At 39.7% G+C, this 16,905-nt stretch overlaps 1 protein-coding gene across 4 annotated transcripts in view; it reads left to right on the top strand.

Annotated features, from left to right (window-relative positions):
* The window catches only part of mgat4c (mgat4 family member C), a 97,737-nt gene that overhangs the window by 11,615 nt on the left and 69,217 nt on the right, over positions 1 to 16,905 (top strand). For 2 of the 4 annotated variants that reach the window (XM_019262373.2, XM_019262375.2), the window contains exons 1-2: positions 770 to 995; positions 5,430 to 5,517. The gene's annotated coding sequence lies outside the window, so the exon portion shown is untranslated. Of the gene's footprint in view, positions 1 to 769; positions 996 to 5,429; positions 5,518 to 16,905 lie in introns of those variants that run through there. The other 2 variants (XM_019262374.2, XM_019262376.2) reach the window with 2 other exon arrangements.

Consider the following 16,905-nt stretch of genomic DNA (forward strand, 5'->3'; position numbering starts at 1 on the left):
ACAAAAGCACTACTATTATTAAAAGTGTTTTTATGGTGATACATTACCTTGACTCCAGAGCTTTTGGCCAGATCTCTGCTCTGTTTAACTAACTTAGTAGTCTGTAAAAATATGATTTCCCTGTTTGTGCCAGTACATCCAGCTCTATCACAGACCTGTTGATGCTGTCGATGCTGTCTCGGCCACTGAGAGAGATCAATAAAAGTCACAGATTACTTAATAACCTGTTATTCTGGCCAACTGTATCCCCACAATAAACACACATACACATTGTCAGCAGGGCGTCTCTAAGATAAATCTAATTCCGCTGCCTCTGCGAACTTCGTTTCTTCAGGTAAACATCTGCTGTCACTCCCTTAAATTGAGCTCATGAATTACTGAAGTCTGTCCCGCTGCTCCGACCCTAAACTGTAATTAGTTTTGCCCAACACTTCTCATCATGATGCACTCTGGGAGCTGCTGGAGGGTGGCACGGTTGAGGGCTTGGGGGGTGTGAATACATTGTTCCTTTAAGACAGGATAACTGGGAAGTGGAGGAGAGCAGGGTGGAAAGAACCAATGAGAAAGCAGGTTTGCAGAAACTGTTAGTGGCACCTTGGTGAGGAGTTGTGCTTTGGGGGATAAGATGGGAGGGGTGGTGGGATCGTGAGAGGGGTGGCTCTTGAGAATGGGTTGGAGAACGAATGAGAGAGTGAAGAGGAGGGGGGGGAGAGAGAGAGAGAGAGAGAGAGAGAGAGAGAGAGAGAGAGAGAACCATCCATGCGCAGGAGTGGGAAACCAAAAAAAAAATCCTCATCGCCAGGCTACTCACTGCCTTTACAATGAGTGTTTATCCCACTTTTCAGAGAGCCAATTATCTGCTCCCACATGAGTCATGGAGATCATTTAGACTGGTGGCGTGCGCAGAGTATAGGCAGAGCTCTCTCTCGATTCACAAACGTTTCACACACGGTAAAAGGACAGAGCGCAGAGATGCGTTCGCATGCTTTAGGCAGGTGAGTGTGCTGATTTTTTTTCCATAGCAGTCCTAGGAGAGGCAACGCTTTCCTCGACTTTAATTTGTACTCTCCGTATGCCACTCTGTATGCGTTTATTTCAAGGCTGGTGACTTAGTGAGGGAATATCTGACTCCTCTCCCGCTGCATCTATCTCTTGCGCTGCCTCTCTCCTCCCCTTTCAAATTAAAATACCCCCCTTGTCCGCTTTGCATGCTGTCCTCTGCTTTTCCTCTTTGATCTTTCTCTCCTTATTGTGTTCTCTTGCCACTGAGACGTGTCACTCGCTCTGATCCTGATGAAAACAACTCATTTTTAGACACAGTGCTTTGTATTGCTGCAGCGGTTCACCTGCTGAGCCGGGCTGCAGTGTGCAATGTTTGCCTGTTTGATGAGCCAACTTTTCAGCAGTCTGCCTTCCGTTCATCACACCAATTAATGCGTGTCATAATTAGTCTGGCATTTAGCCCCTTGAACGAGGCTTGAATAATTACAATGAATGCAAAGCTATCATTGTGTCATCTCTGCATTTTCATTTCAGTGATGTGTCTTCACACCGTTACTCAGTCCTTCTACCTGTTTATTTCAAACAGTGAGAACTTCATTCCACTTTTTAGGAAAACGCTCCCCGAGCGCGGAGCAGAGGTTACCGAACAGGTAAACCTCAGCTGTCCCGTTTGAGTGCTTTAGAGGTTGCGATGAATCGTCTGCCCGGCCAGCTTGGCTCTATTTCATACTATTGTCTGCTCATGGTGATTAACTGCCCGGCGCTTGTGGCTCGGGTGATTTCTGCGATGTGCTGAGAGCTTCGGCTGCAGCCGGGCGGATGGGACTGTGCAAAGGGGGCGGCTGCCAGGATTGGAGGGTCAGCTGATCGGCTCTGAGGTGCAAGAGATTTATGACCCCCCAGAACAAAGCTGTGTCTGCCGTGGGACCATAAACCATAAATCAGGGAGAAGTGGGTCAGATTGGGTCAGTGCTCATCTGCTCACTGCAGATCTGCTCTCTTTTTTTTTCTTTTTTTTTTTTTTAAAGGTGTTCCATTGTTTTTTTTGTTTTTTATTCACCTGTCTATGTGACACTTTAAGCGACTTTCTGTCTTTTCTCCGAGACAATCAGAGCTGTTGTTGAGCATATCCATCACTGGTTTCTTTTCTGTGCCGTTAAACTCAGCGATATTTTACTGTCAATCACATTTGCTAATGAATTTCTGTTTTCTATTTTAAAATGCCATTAGCTTTTGTAAGTGAATCACCCCTAATCCTTTTATTATCGCTTGCTATGTTAACACTGTTGGCCTTTAGTCTCATGCTCATCTTAATCATCCTAATTATATCATGTTTGTCTTTTTAAGAGGCTGATGAGAGTGAAATGGCATGTTCTCATTCTGGCAGCGACTTGTTACTGATTGTAAACGAGGCATTACGCTCTGCTCCGTCTGATTTCAGTCTGTTTGATTCTGATCGCTGCTTTGACTAGTTTTGTGATTTGTCTTCCTAAGGGCAGCTGGAGCCAATGTGAAAAATTGATTTTCTGCAGAAGGATTAGCAGTGGGGTTATAGCTATAGGCATGCATTACATTACAATGATTCACTCCGCATCTACACACCAAAGTAGGCTAAACAAATCCTTTATTAGCTGTTGTATAAGGCTGATATTTTACAAAAAAACATGCATAGGCGTACAGCAGACTGTAGTCTTTGCTATCAAAGCAGTGGGCGACGGGTATGGGAATAGCAATGAATAACTTGAAGCTGTGTTTTCGAAGTTCAGACAGCTTGAGTAGGGAGATAAATAATCTCTGCAAGAAAGGATGGATCTTAATTTATTTGTGTCTGTATTGTTGCACAAAGAGGCAGAGCGCACTGCTGCTGGAAATCAAACAAATGCAAATGCTGCCAGTGGAATGGAAATGACTGCGAAACATCAGAAGTCTCTCAGTATGACTGCCATAACAGCGGGGATTTGTATTTGTGTTTATGACAACACTGATAATATTTTCTCACATTTTAGGGTGAACAGGAATTAAGCATGAGCGTGAAGCATGCTGCGTTTATGTTTCTCCTTTTATTATGCTAATACCTGCCAGGTTTACAGTGTGTTAGTGTGTATGGAATTGTCATATACATGTATAGGTATTGTGAGAAGATACAACAAAACATTATTAGTCAAATATTTTAACACTTTTATAAATATTTGCTGTTTTTATTATGGAAAGTGAAAAACACCACAGGTAACCTTTGCTGGGATAAATGTTAATATATACACTGTGTAAAAAATGGCTTGACCAGCAACTGAAATGATTCCAAAGTGTTTTTGTCTGCTGTTTGTGGCTTTTCACACATTTGACTAAGTTGTTCTTCACAATCATCCGGAGTCATTATGCTGAAGTTTTTGTCTCTATGATGGCTTTTACTGTCACTGTTGCTATAATAGGTTACACAAACGGCATAATCAAGTCTCCAGGGTCAGCTATTAGGTCTGCATTTGGTTTATTTCTGCAGTATTGATACATTAGTTTGGATGTGGTTCAGGACTTTAGTGGAAAACTGTTGTTTTGCCCATTAAAATGATTCCCACAGCAGTTTAGTGGCATTATTATATGATAATGTACAGCTGAAAGCTGCAGGGTTTTTATGGCCATCTCAACAATGAGGAGTAAACAAGGAAAAACATAATGGCGTAACATATGCACTCGGAAATTTATTATTTATTATTATATACACAACAGCACATTTGGCTCGTCCCAGTCCAACACTTTCAGGCTTTAATTTTGGCTTTGACAGGCAGACAGAATGACTTCCTCAGCTATTTTACATTTTATTGTTGCGTGAAAACTTTTTCACATCTCTGAGTTTATTCAGCGCCGTTCGATACATATAGAAGTTTTTCTAAAGTGACAGATTTCAGTTAAATCCTTCAGACTAAATGAAAATGTCAAACATGTCAGACATAAAATAATGCATAATGTTTCATTTTCCACAGGACAACTAATACACGATGTTATAGATTGCATTGCATTTTAATGCATGAGTTATTTATCATAGTGAGACTATCTCTCCACCCAGCCACAGTATGTATTCCATATGTATGAGGTGGGGATGTTCCCCGTACATGTGGTGCAGAGATAGCCTCTTCCCTCAGAGAACAACGATCACAATATAACCTACAGAATTTCCTGTCATGCGTAACGTTCATCAGCACAGCTTGGACAGTATGTTATTAAAATCCCTTTTTAATTGATTCCTCTTCAATTATATATAGTGGATTTTCAGGTTTCACCACAATGCTGCTGTCTACCTTCCTAGCCCTTCGCAGTTTGTCTCCGGAGAGTCTGCTGCGCTTTGAAGTGAATGTTTCATTGTGCTTTGAATTCAACATCAGGCGTGCATCTGTTCTATGGGTTTAACTCATCGACATCATCGAGCATGATAATTTCTCCCCAGACAGCCTTGAACGAGCAATAATGTCATATGTGGCGAATTGATGGCCTCATGCTTAGTGTGGAATAAATCAATGTGCCATACAGAGTAAGATTTGAAAATTATGGCATAAAGCATGGCTGCGGGAAGTCACTATTCTTACAGGACTTTAGATATTTTTTGGACACATTACAGCCGCGTATTTCTGAAGGCATGTCACCAAACTGTACTTTCTTGATGAGGAAGCTGATGAATTTAATTAACAATTTGTCCTTAGCTGAAGGAATCAGATTGACAGGTCAGATATTATGTGCAGCGCTGGGGCTTCAGTAACTCATAAAGGAATAAAAAGATAAGTGGCCATCAAAGCTTCATTTTAGTGCAACCATTGACAATTAAGCTCAGACATGGTGATGGATTTTATTGTATAGCATGTAACTCTGACATTCAAAGATGAAGCGAAAGGAATGGACCAGAGAGAAATATGAATTTACTCCACAATCTTTAACCTTTAGGATCCTGCATATGTCGGATCTGGTGGGTGATTTTCGTCACTTCATATTAAAATGGAAACCAGCAGAGAGCAGATGCTCAGTGTTTGATCAGTACTATTAAAGATATTCACGTTTTTTTCCACTGTTCTTTTATTTAAAAATGTGACAAATGTTTGTGAAATCATAAAATAAAATAATAGAACAAATGTTTCACTGTTTCCCTTAATCAGACAAAACCCTCTCACAAAAACTGCGGCTGCTCATTTTGTTTAATTACAGTTTGCTTGGAATCGTATTAAAATCACAGTGTGATCATTTTATCACAACGTGATCCCATAATTCTTGTCAGAGTTTGTATTTGACAAAGACAAATTTTGTTTTCTATATCACCCAGCTTATCAAAAACTCGTTTCAACATTCAACATACTATAACATTTGAACATGTTTTAAATGACTGAAGTCATTTTTTAGATTTCAGTCTGTTGTGGTGACTCTGTGTCCTTTTTGTGTTTTTCTAGCTGACACACTGCAGTGAGCCTGCACATATGAAGCACAAGTTCCTCCAGATCTTAATGGAATGCAGCCAGATGAATTATTAATGTCAAGGTGAGAATAAAAGAATGCAACACACACACACACCTACATACACATGCACACACACTCAATGCTGCTTTGTACAAATTCAGCATTTTGCTGTTGGCAGCCAAACAGGGGCCGTTTTGTGTTAAAAGGACTGGTTCAACACTTTATGGAAAAACTTTTTTTTTCACTTTTATACCACAAGTTGAATGAGAAGATTGATATCACTCTTACTTATGCACCCTAAATATTATCTTCAGGAGGGAACAGCTAGCCCGGTTAAGTCAATCAAAATACACCTACCACCACATGTAAAGCTTGTTACATCTCATTTGTTTAATTAATTCACAAAACAATGTGTGTTTTTACGAGGGGTTATGTACCGAACTATTCGTGGTTGGGTGCAGTAACTTCCTGGAGTCTCCGCTACTTGCCAGGCAACCTCACTGTGACAACAAGATTCAAGAAATCTGGAAAAGGGCAGGGTAGCTGTTTTTCCACATTTCCAGTCTAAGCTATCCAACTGGCTGGATTTAGCTAGTGTCAACCATCTCATCTAACTCTCAACAAGAAAGCAAAGTTCAAGAAAGTGTTGACATATAGATCAGGACTTCATTAAGCTTGAGGATGCTGCCTTTATGTACCTTTGTCATGGATGTCAAATAACTTTTTGCAACCTTTTGGAAACTTTTGAGAGATGCAACTCATGTATGATCCCCTTAAACATACATTAGGGTTACATGAGAGTTAACTTTAAAGAAACTCAACAAAACTTAGTGTATATAATTTGACATCACTAAAACCTGGCATTATGACAAGATTAAGAGCAATGATTGGTCAGACGACGATTAAATATAGTACACAAATAAATATCTTGGCCTTAAAAATACAACACTAACAAAAATGATGTGATCATATCAGATTGTTTGAAACGGGGAACCGAAAACTGTTGCATAATAAGAAATATCGTTACATCTAACATAAGGAAAGCATTAACACAGTATATTTGCAGAAAAAAATAAGTCAGGAACACACCATTAAAATGCCAGCTGAAAAAAATTTGTTTCTGGAAGCTTGTTTTGGTGCAAACATATCAACACACTGAAACTCTTCCACTGAAGAAGTTCCCCCAAAAACACTTCCTGACAAGCTGAAGCAGCAAAAGCAAGTTCATGGCCTCCTTTGATAGGCCAGAACACAGCACGAAACAAACCAAACAAGAAAGTGTATGATCAACACTAAATTTAAAAGATAGAAATAAGACTTTCCAGTCTGAAAATAACTAGAACCACACTCTGAACACCTGCAGCGCTGAGGATGCTCCAACTTTTCTATGTCATTGGTAAAGTCTGAATGTCATCCTCTGAAGTCTGAAGCTAATGTAAGTCACCGTCTTCATTTAGTTTTTTGCCCAATTATTTCAATTAAGTGATGCTGTAATGTTATTGGCCAAGAGGCTTTGCAGTTTGCCAGCATCCAACGATAATGAGCAGAGAACATGGGCTTTCTTAATGTAGCCTAAATTTGCATTTTGCCCACTGCAGAACTTCAGGCAAATTACATCCTCAGCCTGCCAAATTCTAGCCTGGTGCTGAAACATATACTTCCACTTTTCTTGAGTAATGCTGGTTTTTGACACTGTTAAAATAACACATTAGCTATTCAGGAGCCAGAGTAATACATTTGTAACAAAAAGCTTTTCTCTCTGTATTGATTCGCAGTTTATCCCTCCTTTGTGTTTGAGTGTTGAATGTCACTGTGGCTGAACCTGGTTAACTGCACTCTGAGCTCTCTCTGAGTGTTTTGGTGAGTTGCTGTTTGGAAAAAGCACTCTCTTTTACCTTGTGTCAACTCGTGTATGTCTTCTATGTATGCATTTGTTATGTTTCACCGCATTATACGTCACATTATTATCAAGTATGAATGTTTTGTCCCCCATAAAACAGGCGTGCAATACTTTTGAAATAGCATGGATTCAAACAGCAAAACAACAACTCTTTTAATTCTAAGGATACATTTCTTAATGAAAAAGAGTCATAATTGAGCAACTTCTGTTGTCCTGACTCAATTTACAGCATCGTATTGAAAAATGATACAACTAAATGTTGTAAAAGTAACACAAATACAGGCCTATGTAGTTACATTGATCAGTATCCCATCCTTTTTATCAGATATATGTGTATGTGGTTTATATCTGGTTGCAGATATACACACACCTTAATTTAAACTTGAACAATCATTGAGAACTCACAATGTCAGTATAAAATGACATGAATGGTACAAAATAACAAAAGTAAACAGTGAATTAAAAACAAGTATAAAGGCCGTTCATAAAAGATGCAAGATACAAAAGCAGTTTAAGTAAAACATGGAGAGAAAGGCTTCAGTGCAATGACATGATCCCTCACCGGCTTCCCACAAATGAACACAGCAGGATTTAACAATAAAAAATGAGGGGAAATGGATAATCAACTACTCATCTGTATTTTCTCCACATGTTGTCTTTGTACTCTAATAGTAGAAGCTTTTTCTGAGCTGTACTCAGATTTGAACAGGAAGTGTATTCACTGTGAAACAACTAAATTCTTTATAATCTGTAAAAGAAAACTCAAAGACATTTTGTCAGTTAAAAAATTAGTTTGTTTTAAGTGTGGCTTCACAGTGTGTCATATTGTAAACAATCAATTTATTTTTTAGAAAATATAATCCATCATAGTATTTCGATGTACTGTTACATTGTTATGTTCTTATGTTCTATTTCAGGGTGTGTCATGAGTGTAAACTCAGACTATGTGCCATGGTTGACCGTGACATTATTACGTTTAGATGAAGCCAGCACAGTGTTTCTTGGATGTGTATCAGCTCTGCTGGTTGCTCATGCAGGGTCACACTGCAGCATCAGCCACAGATGTATTTTCTATCCCCCGGCTTCCCGTTGGCTTTGTATCCTACACAGGCTGGTGTGAGCAGGTAGAGACAGAGCAGCAGAATGAATGGGCGGCAGAAGCAGCAGCGAGGTGGACCAGAGAGATTAGCTGGGAAATTGACACTGACAAATCTCATACATTAAGGCTTCCTGGGAGGCAGCTATCGGTAGAAGAGGCGGCAGGTACCATATCCCATAAATGGCACTGGGTTTCTTTAATACTCTGCTTGCAGCACATTGGAAAGCTGAACCACCCTGTCGTCTACTGCACGAAGATAAGAAAGCCAGGTGTGCTCACAGACATTTCATTTGACTAATGTGTTTACAGCTAGAATAATGAATAGAGTGAGGAAGATGAGAGTAATTAATTTGAGCTGTTCTAGCTAAATAACAAAGCAAATACAGGCAAAACTGTTTCATTTCCCTTTGGAACGAGAGCCCCCCCCCCTTTTTCTCGCCTGCTTTAATGAGATAATGAGCCAGGCTCCTTTGATAAGGAGTCCTAGTTATTGTTGTTAGTAGCCTTGTAGCCTTTTGATCTGTTCTGAAGGTGTTTGCTCACATTTTCTTGATGAAAACAAAAGACAAAGCCACATTTTCCATTTTTTGCAGGATCCACAGAGCCTAAGAATGACCTTTTTAGAAAAATAGAATTCATAGTTTTCTCTAAACCATGCATAAATTAATTAAGCAATTCACCATATGTTGTTTATGTATTGTTAAGACTCAAAACAGCCTATTCCCTCTCTTTAAACCTTTTGAAAATCATATATGCTGTATGTTTCTTTGCATCCTGAGAGTAAAGAATCTAATTACCGAACATAAACAACCCCTTGGCCTTTGCAGCCACACTACTTGATGTTTGCTGAGTGTTATTCCCAGCGACTTAACCCCACTCAAGAGGTTCATGGCGTGTTCCTTCTATCTTTATTTATTTTGGACAGTGAAGTTGTTTTCCTGAAAAAAAGGACAGGTGCCCTTGCTGTTGCTTAGCAACATAGTGAGTCCATGGGACTTAGCACCTTGCAGGATCTTTTCCAGACTACCTTGAAACTTGTCCTCTTCAGGCGTGTGGAGAAAGTTTATTTGCGTATCCATCGTTGATCATAAATTATGATGAAGTGTCATTTGCAATGATGAAATGAAATGAAGATATGATGGCTTCTGGCTGACTTATTTAAAGCAGACAGCAGGTTTAAGGGCATGATGTTTTTATTGGATTTGTGTCACAATGATAACTGTTACCAGTGTATGAGCTACATGGACAATCAGGACCTCAGAGCATGTGTGCATATCAACTTAAAATCGCCTCTCGCTATATTAGGAAAAGATAGGTTTTGTTTTATAGCAAGCGTAACTATTATACAATAATATTGTACAAAGGCATCTTGGCGGCAGCAGCTTAATACAGACCATTTTTCCACTCAGAATGGTGAATACGACTTTTTATTTTGGTGCTTCATCAAGGAGACAAGCTGTTAAATATTCATGGACGTGTTGTGTTCTTAAAATAAGGCTCATTAGCACTCCCAGCCTCTTTTCAAGTTCCGCCTTTCTCTTGTCACTCTCAAAAGAGCAACAGAAACATGTTATTTATCTCTCACATTCTCCACGCTCAGAGTGAGTTTCAATATTACATTGAATAATGCCTTTATTTTGTAGCCAGCCCAACTAATACTATTACATTTTATTCTGTTCCAGTACCCAGTTAGAGTATTGCTTGGATCAGTGTTGTAAAACAGAATAGACAGAATTGATAACAGAATTGATTTCTTAAAATAATGGGAACATGTGCTCTTAACAGAATTACAAATATATGCCCCCTCAAAAAATAAATAATTATAGGGTAGCACACCAGCTCGCTTCTTAAACTTTGAAACTTCATGTTTGAAACCAGCTGGCCACCAGCTGAGTATTTCTTTTTGGAGTTTGTATGATCTCCCTTTGTCCATATGGGAGTCCTCTGAGTGCAATACCTAAAGCGTCTGTCTGTCAGGTAGTCGTGATTGGCTGCCAACCTGTCCAGGGGGTGTCCTGCTACAGTGATTTTTAGGATAGGCTACAGGCCTCTGTGTCCCTGCACAAGAGGCATAGAAGATGGATGGATGGACGGATGGATGAATTATTTAGAGGGAAGCAGCAGGGACTAGGGCTTCAGTTAGCCTAACGATTATTTTAATTATTGATTCATTAAGTCATTTTCTAGTTTGTATAGGTGATCAGTGTCTAACACAAGTTCCTGGAGCCCAACATGATTTCTTTAGAAGTACACTGTTGAAAAAAGATATTTCATTAATAATGATGCGAAAGAGGTAAATGGGAGAAAGGCACTGGAATCACTAAACCAGTATGTTTATTTCATGTCTGACATTTATAATTGATAATTTACCTGAATGACGACTAGATAATCAAATTTAATGTCTGTCAACTCTTCTTTTAATGAAACATATTGTATAGATTCCACATGCAGACTAAAGTCATCTTAATGTCAGCTCTGACTCAGCCTCACACAGATTTGCGAGCATTTTCTTTAGTCTTGCTATGATAATAAATGTTCGTCCCTTATGTCCCTGACACAAATAGAAGATTCAGAGTGAAAAACAGCTGAAAGTTCAAGGTAAGCACCATGGACAGGTCCTACACAATGTGTACAAGTGTACTTCATTGTCGATGCACAAAGTGACCTACTTCTGGGATTCCATAATTGTAGTCTTTAGTAAACGTTATTGATGGAATTTTACGACTGAATATACAATTATTTTTTAAATGTATTTTATGTATGTTTGCATCTGTGACTTTTGCATCTTTGTTCAGCAGTGCAGTGTGATTTCAGAGCACTTTACTGAATATAAAACTCTTTAATCAAAAAGAAAAGAACTTAATGACTACCCATTTTACTACATTCTGTGAAAACTGTATAAAAAATGTTTTAATTCACTGTGAGCAGCTTCAGCATCACACACACACACACACACACACACACACTAGGGCTGCCACGTTTAGTCGGTTAGTCTATGTCGACAAACAAAATTGGCGACAACTAATTTAGTAGTCGCAGTAGTGGTAATCGGCGTCAGGCCTGACTGTACCATAAATGATACCATAACACAGACCCTCCAACATTCAGGAATGTTGCGATTTGCAACTTCAACGCAACTTCAGTGAATCCCCGTGAATTCAGGGTGGTGTTGTAATTTTAACCAATCACCGCGATTTTTCCGCAACTCCGAAAGGCTCGAGGGCGAAGGTGGCTTGCGGCCGGACAGCGCCCGCCCGGACCTCGCTGCTTCCTGGGGACTGTCATTAAAGGGTTAATGAGCTATCATGTTAATTGTTTTTATTTGCAGTTAGCTCATACTTCAAGCTGAAAACTAATGATCTGATCAGCTGCATGCTGGTGCGATAAGCTGTATGTTTGTCAATTTACGCATGATCCGATTAGTCGACTAATCGAAAAAATAATCAGTGATTAGTCGACTATCAAAATAATCGTTTGTGGCAGCCCTAACACACACACACACACACACACACACACACAGGTTTGCACAGCCAGGATATTCCATTGACCTCCATTCACTGTGGACAGCCTAACCCAAACTCTAACCTAACACTGACCTCAGAAATTACTTTTTGCCTAATTAGGACTCGACCCCACAAGGACGACTGGTCCTGACAAGATTGTTTTTTATACCAGAAGAAGGTCCTCGAGAGGTGACAAAACCATATCCAGACACACACGTACACACATGTGTTTTTAATAAATGGTTTCTGCAGAAGGAGGTTCACCTCACTTACAGGCTTGGTACAGCCATAAGCAAACTATTAACATCCACTTTATCAGCACTTTCATATCTCATGCCCTAGTTCAAACTTTAATGCAGTCCTGCTACTACACATTTGTGTTTTTAGTGCAAAGTCATGTCTGGATTGAAAGCCTTACCTAAAAGTCTCCTGCTGGAATCTTTACCACAGCTTCAAATAGAAATTATAGACATATTCTTTAGCAACCAGGTTTTTCATGACCTCTAACGCACACATGCTCCCTATGGCTATCCAAAAGTTCATGGATGGATTGAGGCTTGTGAAAGGACATCATTAGTGGTGCAAAATGATTTCGCAGAGCCAAAAACCTGCTGAAAGCAGACGATGGGCCAAATGCCAGTGGGTTCTCTCTCTCTCTCTCTCTCTCTCTCTCTCTCTCTCCCTCTCCCTCTCCCTCTCTCTCTCTACGGACATGGCATTCAGGCTGCTGTGCCACACTAAAGTATGGCTGGGGTAATGTGCTGCTCTCAAATTGCTGGAGTCCTACTGAGCCTGTGGGACGGACGATTAGCCTGTGCCCAGACCTGATATGCAGTAACCAGAGCCAAGAACTGATAGATTAATAGAAAGAAGAGGTGGAAGGGAAAAGGATAGGCAGAATACAGAGAAGTGTGTCATATTATGCAGGAAACAGTGTTTTAGTTTAGGGTGTTTATGTGCTAAAACAAAATGCATTTCATTGTATTGCAAATGTTTTTCCAATGACCTATACCAACATGGTTTCTTGTGAAAATTCATGGCAATCTCTGTGAGAGCTCCATGTGAATGAAAAAGACTCTGAATGTGGCAATCACTCTGAAAAAACAAAATGGCAGCGGTGACGCACAAGGCGCTTGCAGCATTACTGACTATACCACTGGTGATTTCAATTCAACCTCGCTTCAGTGTGGAACATTTTGGATGGGTTTTCTATGGTAACATAGCACAAATTGATACTTAGCCTGCGAGCCACTACTTTTGGATTGTGCTCCCTGCATTCTGATTGCCTCTTGATAGCATCCAAGTTTAAATCCTTTAACAAAAAACAAACAAAACAAACCACAAAAAAAAAAACAATCCTGTTTGGGGTTAAAAGCTCAAACACATGTTCAGGCTCCAAACTTTAGTCAGAGCTGTGGGTTATGCCTTTTGATGACGTCACACAATACAGGCTTGGTAATTTTGTTACTGGGCATAGGGAGAGTTCGCAAATATTAGTTGTAACTAGCCCAAAGGTAGAACATATGAGTCAGAAATTCACTACTGCTCAGGTTGGATGAACTTGAAATTCTTTTTCAAGTTTTTAGAGGAGAGGGAAATGTGTGTATTTGGCTGCCTGCTCACTGCAAAGGCTACATAAGTCAGTGCTGTCCTGAAGGCACAATATTGTAACGGTCTGTCAGTGCCACAGTTTAACATGAAATATAGCAATCCTGCATTGTGTGTGTTTCATGTATGCTGTGTTAGACCTTGACCTTGAATATTGTGCGTAGCATTGAATGACATCACAGATAGTGGATATGTAACCTTTCCTAACACATCAGGACAGATTTGTCAATTCTGAAAAGGTGAGTGATTTCAGAATTCTTTTTTTAATTTCTGTCTATTAAAACCAAATTATGTAACTTTTCTACCATAAAATAAGAGCTTTTAAATAATTTTGATGCTACACTGACTTGTAATGAAGTGAATGGTGCCATTCCTACTCTGCACATCATATGCCTGTTCTTGCACAATGTAACTTACGGATATAATCACCTGCAAGAAGTACCTAATGATTTATGGCACAAAGTCTCACACCACCAACTGTTTCACTCATTCTGGTGAAACTGGATCATAATTTATGAAGCTGCTGTTAGCTAATACTAGCTGAGTTTGTTAGTCAGACTGCCTGGACTGTGAACTGTGAACACTGAGGTAGTTTTAGTGTTTGTACCACTGGGAAGAGGAGGCAATAGGGAATGCTGGTGTTGTGCTGGAACCGAAGATGGGCAAGTGAGGAATGAACTGAGCTTTGCAGTCCCTATGGACATAATAGCAGCTGTGAGGAGAACGAAGAGGAAGCTAAGAAGAGAAAATGAGATACTGACTGGGCGAAAGGCTAAGACAAAATAGTAAATCACAACATTTGATTAGCCGTATTAGCCTGTATGTTTATTCCACCAGTTGTCACTTCAGTCAGTCATTTCGATCTGTGTAGTGTCACAACTCTAAACTAAAGGCAGCAGATGTTGGTTGGCATTGGAAAACTTAAATGTCATGTACTGCAGGCAGGAGTCCGGGCCAAGAGGAAGAAAAATGTTTATGAATTAGGAAAATATAAACCCAGGACATGTGACAAAAATGCATAATATTGAAAAGCAAAAATAAAGCAAAAAAAATCAAAAACAAAAGAGCCGACAGCTTCACAGCAAGCTACAAACCTGCCCTCCTGCCTCTTACACATCATTTTACCTGCTCATCCTCACCTAACCGAAGCATACCATCTGCTCAGGTAACTACAGGGTAAGGTCGGCTGATAAAATGCTTTCAGAGAAAACAGTAAGATAAAAATGCATTAATTTAAGATTTCTCTGTTACTGCTGAAAATCTAAATTCAAAACTGGATGATAAAAAACATTTCATATATCACTGCAATAGGACCTCTTTTGTAACCTTGTGCAGCACCAATAAAACTGTGCAGCTTAAAATTCCACTTAAACTGGAACACTGGGCTGAAATGAATTTAAAACAAAAAAGAATGTTAATGTTGCTATTATACAACAAATAATATGTTTGTTAAATATCATTTAAACTAAATATGTAATCATTTTTTATAGTCTCAAATTGTGGTCTATAGTCCATGCACATGTACTTGTACTAATAAGTGTACTGTAAGTAGGTTTGATAAATTTAGGCTGGGATACTCGATTTGCTTTGTCCGGAAGTCACTTTTACAAAATGACAGGAGATCAGGGGCTGGTTAATAAATACACAATAATAATATTTATCAGATGAAATTAATATTTAGATTATCAATGTTGCAGAACAAGACTATTTTAAAGTCACTATCAGACGAGGATGCTGCACTTAAGCTAGCAACCTTGCATACAGAAACTGTCATTTGGCAAATTAAACACAGTGATTGGTATCAGGTGGCAAAATCATCCAATTTTCATTAAATTGTCATTGTCTTGTCATTGTCAAATTTTCCCCCATTTGCTGATGTCACTCATCTTTGCCATGAGGCGAGTCACAGCAGCCCCTCACAGGTCAGAAGTCTTATTCCACTACTAAGATCACTGAGAGGCAAACATGCAACTTTCCAAAAGCCAAAGTACATGATTGAACATGAATCTAAAACAACAAAAAACATTTACAGGCTTTATTTTTATAGTGATTTAGAAATGGTTGGCACACCACCCAGCAAGATTTAGCCCACATTCCTCAAGTTTAGTATCATGTGTTGGTCATGTTGTCAGTAGCGTACTTATATCTGCACAATTTCTCATCAGCTTTGAAGAAAGTCACCTCCTATATACAGTAGACATGACCCTCTTAACACTGCAATCTTTACTTAATTCCCTGCCATATTTCTAACTGTCACTCTACAGCTTGTGGTATGTTTGTGTTATCATCACGACATCCCTCTGTAGGCTTTAACCATAAATATCATTTACGGGCTGTATACACAATGAGGCAGACAGAACCTGCACAAAAAATAGATCCCATAGGGAACTGAAGAGAATAGCAGCTAAATGATCTGGCCTCCTTCAGGACAAGGTGGCATTCAATCACTGAAGACAGTCCAGCCCCGAGGACTACAGACAAACATATCACGTTATTGAGAGGAAGGTGAAATACATGAGGCTTCACAAACAAGGTTTAGACAGCTCCCGTGATACCCTCCTACCGCCTTTGTCACCCATTAATTATCAATGTGGACTCATAACATGGTTGATTACTGCCTTAAATTGTCTCTGCAGCCATGGACCCACAGCCATTTTCACAGGGAAATTATGAACTCAATGAAAAGTGTGACAATCATGATGATCGATGGTGTTTGTTTTATTGGAGTCTGTTCATCTGCACTGCACAGGGGCAGGGTCCTTGGAGAGGGCCATCAGTGTGATGGCTGCAGTGTACACATCTCATGACTAACAGTTCCCCAAAGTGCTCATGGACTATAGGATTTTTTGGGGTGGAAAAACAATATAATAAAAAAAAAAAAATCACAATAAAAAACATTAAACCCTCAAATGGAGGCCCTGAAACTGATGTTGTTCTGCCTCCATTCTGTGCAGCGGACCATTCAAACTTCATATAAACATGCAGAACATGCAGATTCCATCAGCTCATTTTGTTTACCAACTACTTCCTCTCCTACCTTTTTGCCTTTTATGACTTCAGGATTTCAAAATAAAATTCTCTTAACTGTCTAGGTTGGAGCTCTTATTTGATGAGTAGCACCTCTGCTCTGGCATGTCTACCTGTGCCAGTGACACCACCTTCTGAGTGCCTCCTCATGCCTCATTGCCCTCTGGTGGTCCACAGTGTGGTGACTGGTGCGCCACTTCTCCTCATCCCCATATCCACCTGTGGGGTGATTGAAACAAGAGTGAGCTCTTGTCAGGGCCTCGGCCACCAAGTAATTGAATTCTACCTTGTTTCACAGAGTGCAACAAAGCATAGCACTGGATAGAGGGTAA

Source organism: Larimichthys crocea, chromosome X, assembly GCF_000972845.2.
Source record: "Larimichthys crocea isolate SSNF chromosome X, L_crocea_2.0, whole genome shotgun sequence".
NCBI classification, from domain to species: domain Eukaryota; kingdom Metazoa; phylum Chordata; class Actinopteri; family Sciaenidae; genus Larimichthys; species Larimichthys crocea.